Source organism: Eurypyga helias, unplaced genomic scaffold (assembly GCF_000690775.1).
Source record: "Eurypyga helias isolate BGI_N326 unplaced genomic scaffold, ASM69077v1 scaffold22722, whole genome shotgun sequence".
Lineage (NCBI taxonomy): Eukaryota > Metazoa > Chordata > Aves > Eurypygiformes > Eurypygidae > Eurypyga > Eurypyga helias.
The window spans coordinates 22824-28823 of record NW_010236879.1 but is presented as its reverse complement, the minus strand read 5'-3'; the positions used below and the strand labels follow the sequence as shown (position 1 = coordinate 28823).

Sequence of the window (6000 nt, the reverse complement as noted above, 5' to 3'; positions counted from 1 at the left end):
CCACCAACCTAACCCAGCAGCAAACCACACACTTCATAAAGTCAAAGTGAAAGTTCACCCTTTCACAGAGCTCAGTCGAGGTAGCCCTTCCAGCTGCACCCAACCCGCACAGGGTCACCATCACCCCCCGTCTGCCCCTGGGCACGGCACTGTCACCAGGGCACAGCCCCACAGCGGGCACGGCACAGTCACCACGGCACAGCCCCACGGTGGGCACGGCACCGTCACCACGGCACAGCCCCACGGCGGGCACGCCACGGCGGGCACGCTCCAGCAGCAGGGATGGGCAGTTTAACTGTTCAGCTTGCCTGGTGCCTGGATCATACCAAACAAATGGAAAATAGCCTTATTTTTAAATAAAACCCCCAAACTTTAGAGTACAGTACCTTTCCTTTCCCTCACCTGAAAACCTAAACCCTCCATCTTCTCTCACTCTGGGTGTGTTCACACACCAAAACATTCCAGCTTTAGAGGAGACGAAGCCTTAAAAAAGGGTTATAGTGCACTTTCCAGCTTGAACTGACTCGCAGCTCGTTAGAAAGAATGAAGTAGAGTCTAAAAATCTTATCCCACAAATGGCTCCCTTTCTAAAAGCCATTTGGGTCTCTGCTGGATGCACATATTTAAAAGCTATCAGATTAAAAATAACTGCAGACATCTCTCCCCGTGTCATAATGAAGCTATTGTGCACATTTTTAATCAACCACTCCTGCCATTTGTGCCACGAGTCCTTTGAAGGCAGAGGTGACTTATGTAATGAGTTACACAACGATGCCCATTAAAATGGCATTTGTTCCCTTGGGCTCCGCTCCATCATTTGTGGAAGACAAAAAGCAAGTTGCAAGCCTTCAGCTAAACCCTAGCTGACAGGGACTTTAAGAGTTCTGAAGCAAAAGGAAAAAAATAATGAGCTATAGTTCGAAGCGACCCTTCCGCTGAGGCGTTTGGTGCTGCGACGTGCTACGCAGCGAGAGGCTGCGGGGCTGGGGCTGCAGCTCGGTCCCTCTAGACCCAGTTCTGCTGTCAGAAACACAGGAGAACAGGGGATTCAGGGTGGACAGATGGGCATGTGAGAGCTTCCCACAACAGTCATGAAACATGCCCCAAAGCGTAGGTCTTTCAAGATTTTATAGGAATATTGCTAGCGTTCCCAACCCCCTTCCTTCCACCCTTAAGGCAAGGGCTGCAGCTACCACGTACCTGTACATACAGGGATCTGAGGGGCCCGTGTCCTGGCTAAAGCCTGTGGGCTCTCCCACAAGGCAAACGTTAAAATAACAGCGATTGACAGAAAATCGAAGCCTTTGAGCTTTGCAGAAATGTTGCTCTAACCTGAAACTCAACCAGCCTCTCCCACCAGCTGAATATCTCGGCAGAAAAGCCGGCAGAGCCACCCCAGGAGGGAGGATGTGAAGCTCCCCAGTGGGCTGTGGGCAACAGAAAGCTACCCCAGGGGCACTTTTAAAAATGATTTTCAGTAATTTTGTGGTGGAGAGCATCTCCGTCTCTCTCCAGCCTGCTGGCGTGTAGCTATGCGGATGGAGAGGAAGGACGCGGCTTCCAGGGAGGGCTGAAAGAACAGCTGAGGAGAAGGCCGGGTACCTCCCCGGCCCTTTCCCACCTGCAGCGTGACCCAGCTCCCGCCTGACGCAGCAAACAGCCTCCTGCTACATTTCACGCCCTCCTTCTCCAGAAGCCCTGGGGTTGTTTAGAAGTTTAAAAATGCTGATACACAGCACTTGTGTGATGCCGTATGTTCTCAAAAGGATGAACTGGGATCCCGAATACTGAAAAGACAGAATGTGACAGAACAGAATTAAAATATCCCTTTTAAACATCCGTGCGTCTCGCTGCATCACTACAGAAGCCTCAGACCTACCACTTTAGCTCGACTTTGCTGTGACCCCCCGAGACAAAAGCAAAGAGAATTTATTCAGAAACAAAAAAAGACCTGGTAGGGGATCCAGAAAGGAAAAAAAAAAAAAGGGAGGGTCCAGTGTCAATCAGGAAGTTTGCCCACCCTAACCTTTGTACCTTAGGTGGAGCTGTTTGTGAGCTGCCCCAAGTCCCTCTCCAGGGAATCCGTTTGCCAGGAGAGCCGCCAGGTTTTAGAGGAAAACGGTGGAGGAAGGGCAGCTCGAGGATCAAACAATCATTCTTGAGCGCTAAGGAAACTTTTCCTTTAACATCACGTCAGCTTCGAAGCAGCCAGCACTTGGGAGCGGAAAGACCGACTGCCCTTTTTCTCTTCTGGCAACATTACAGCGAACGAGCATAAACCAGCGAGCATTAATGATGTGCAATGACAGCACACAAACTTCTATGGAAAAGGGAGGCTCAGTTCCCTCTCAGCTGGCCAGGCATTGCTCACTGACTCACAGGCTTCATTATTTTTTATGCTGGCCTCTGGGGCCTCCAGAGGAAGCAAAACATTTTTATTTGTCAGAGAGCACATTTTGATTTTGATTCCCCCCCCCCTCTTCTAAGCAACCATGAATGAGGCATCTCCAGCTGCAGCAACCTCATGTGGAAAGAGCTCGCAGTGTTTGGAAGGAAACTGGGAGGCAGAGAGGGCAGCTTATCAATTCAGCCACGTCTCCCGACTGCAGCCAAAATGATCAGGTCACTCAACAACGTTAATTTTACGGTGCATTAGTACTACAGCTCTTCTTCCTTCCAGCTTCGTATTAGGAAGAGAATCTTCAGGATGTGAGGAAGAGAAGATGCACCAGACTGAGCAGCAAGCTCAGAGCAGCTGAGCAGGTTCCATCCTAGTCCTCTTTTAGCCTGAATTATTTCAGAAGAGAGAAACCTCCTTGCATGCAGACACATAAACCAGGAATCCTTCAGCTGCTGAAAACTCCAGCAATGCCACCCAACCGATTTACAGGCCAAAAAACAGGGGAAAAGCTACAATTAATCGAACAAAGAGGGATTTAGGGGAGTATAACTTGGCTACCCAACTTTGTTTTCCTCCAGCACATCAAAGCTGGCTTTGTGACTTCTTTTTGAAACAGATACTGCAATTCATTGATAAGCAGCACACAGGATTTTTGCTCTATGTGAAAGAAAGCCGCTCCAGCAAACTGGTCCCATATCAACTCCGCAGCAGCAATGGTGCCGTTTACCGAATCACTAGCAAACCTTTGTGTGGCATCTGGTGAGTCTCTGGCAATTTCCCATTTAAGTACTGATTTTGCACAGCCCTGCAAGTCCCAGAGAACTAATGGGATTACACCACTGGTAACATGACTCGTAACTCCCCCTGTGCCAGCAACACTAAAACAACAAGAGAGTCAAGTAGCCTCCAACATCAACATGACTGCTGCGGTCCATGCTCACCCTGCTCTGCACACAGAAACCACCAAGGCTGTTAACTAAACATTTAATTCTAAATGGAAAAAAAGAAAAAGAATTCAGCCTCTGCATTACTTCAGCAAGCAGCTCTGAACACAGGAATTGCAACGGTTGCGGGGGAATCTGTTGGATTTCTCTGTTCACCAAACATGACTTAATATGGGGTCCGCGGGCATCCCCACTCGTCTAACGGCTTTATGAGGATATAGTCATGACAGTGATTCAGACATCTAAAAATAAAGCCCTGCAGGCACAAGTAAGCGTGCGCACTACCTGAGTCACTCCAGGCTGGAGGGAGCGTGCGAGCCAAAGCTAATGCGTTTCATTCACTCTGGTGCCACGGCCAAGCAAAGAGCCTTGTCGCTGAGCTCCACTTACACGCTTTCTCCCCTCCTCCCATTTTACTCGAGCACATTTAGACTCTTTCCGTGCTGAAAAGCCTTTGCTAGACTTGGGTTTCAGTCGTACGGCTGTCAGCTTTGAAACTCAGACCCGAAAGATTATAACCTGATGTTGCTGAAGCTGTTGATCCATCTCCAAGGTGACAGAATGTCGTCACTGGCACTCTGCAGGACGGCAAGCAGAAATGCATTATTTCAGACGCTTTAGGGAAAAGCCTGATTGCTCACAACCTGCCTACAGGTTCAACAGCTGAAAAACAAGGCTGTAAATGAGAGTCTTGACTTTGCATCTGCCCCTCAGCACCAGTTTCGAATGGGAAAAACTCAGACCTCTTTCATCCACGGAGAGTAACCTCAGCTCTCATTCATTAGGCGAGTGCTGGCTCGGATCTGCCTGACACAATTTCCAGTTGCTTTGGACATTACTAATTATAGCCATCTCTATTTCTGACCTCTGATTACAGACTCTTTGCACATTCAGACTGAACTGCAAAGCTAACCCCTCTTTTCTAGTAGGCTTGGGAGGAACCTTATACCCTGCCCAAAAGCCACCGCCCACACTGAGCTGAGCACAAGAAACAAGATCAAAACATCGAAAACATTGCTTAAACATGCTCCATTTTATTTCCTTCTTTATCAAGTGCCATAGATTAAGGGCAACAGTCCAGGTGAGGGTGTGATGTAAGCTCTTTTCCATGCACGTTAAGAGATGAGCTAACTTCTCTGCAAGGAAGCCTCATTTCTCACTGTTCTGCCTAGCACCGTATCCTCGGGGCTCAGATGCTGAAAAGAAGATAGTCGGTTCAGTAAGATTAAACACGTCTGCACAACTCCAGTGCACCATGCATGGGGCTCACATCTCTGCACGAGAAAGAAGAATGAATTTCAGGAACCAGGCCAGCACTATCTCCTGGAGAGACACTGCAATACCAGTGTAAACTTCCCTAATATTGCTTACTCAATAAAACAAGGCAGCACAGGAGGGCTATGCAAATCACTCAACTCTGAAGCCCTACAACACGGTTGCCCCAAAGGGCCAGCTCCCTATCTCCACATACACAGACAAGCACGTGCGCAGGGCGATACAGCACCGGAGGTGTGAAACGTCTGATGTAATCAGGACTGAGGCTGATTTTACATTATTGCTGTGCTGCTCCCATAAAGGGTTAAGAAGCTGCAGGCCATATCCTCAATTCCATACCCTATTCTATACCTGATAGGATCTGCAACCAAGCCACCAGTTTTATTGTCTGCCTACAGGCAGTAGGAAATTTTAGTCTTCTATAAGCACAATTTGAAACATCAGTGCCTCCAGCAAGGGGAAACCGAGATGCTAATTGAACTGAGCAGCCCAGGAGAGAGAGGAAATACTAGCCCTCGTCTTTGTTAGCTGTAGGATTAGCACATCCCTAGACCATCGTGGCAGGAAACACAAGTTAGCTCATGGAGTCTAAGTGGGATGTCCATCCTTCACTCTACCGCACACAGACATTGAGTTCCTTTAGCAGCAAACGATTATTTGTGACAACTTTCTATTTTATCCTGTCTCCTCGTGCCTGAATGAAAAATCTCCTGGTTACATCGCTCCGACAAACAACAGGTCTCAAGGAGAAGGCATATTGCTAAAAACACCTGCAGTTCACCCCAACCTTCTCAGCAAATCCCGACTTTAAAACACATCAAAAAATGTTAAATGGAATTCTACAGAGGCAAAACCTAGCAGATCTGTACGGCTGTCAGCAGAAACAGGAAGGGAACCTGGAGAAATCCATGCCATCTGTAACACAACTCAGCCTACTGGAGACTTGAGGCTTCAGCAGCATGGAAACAGTCACTAGAATTTTCTTGTTAACTTAATGCTGCAGGAAGAGTAGCTATTCCCAAGCTATTTTGGAATATTACAGAGCCTAATGCAGTAACAAGTTTGGAAACTCACTTAACAAGGGGATAGCTGAGCCTGATTTCTTTGGAGGTTAATGCCTTGCTGGCATGCAAGGTTATTTCTTGTATCACCCTGGCTATCAGGATTTAAACAGTTACTGTTATCTTTAATGGAAATTACAAAAAGTGGGCCCTACTAAGAATCAGTTTCTATTTTTAATGAGGTCCAGTTTACTGATACCGGAAGACAGCCTGCATTTCAAGAAGAAACACCTTCAGCGCTAACATACAAGAAGAGGGAGAGAGCTAAGGGAACTAAGCCGAGATGTATTTTACAAAAAAACAGAGTGGACCCTTATCT

At 47.5% G+C, this 6000-nt stretch overlaps 1 protein-coding gene across 1 annotated transcript in view; it reads right to left on the bottom strand.

Moving 5' to 3' along the window:
• Positions 1-6000, bottom strand: part of LOC104506338 (rap guanine nucleotide exchange factor 1-like) — a 50272-nt gene that overhangs the window by 22761 nt on the left and 21511 nt on the right. The window lies entirely within an intron of this gene.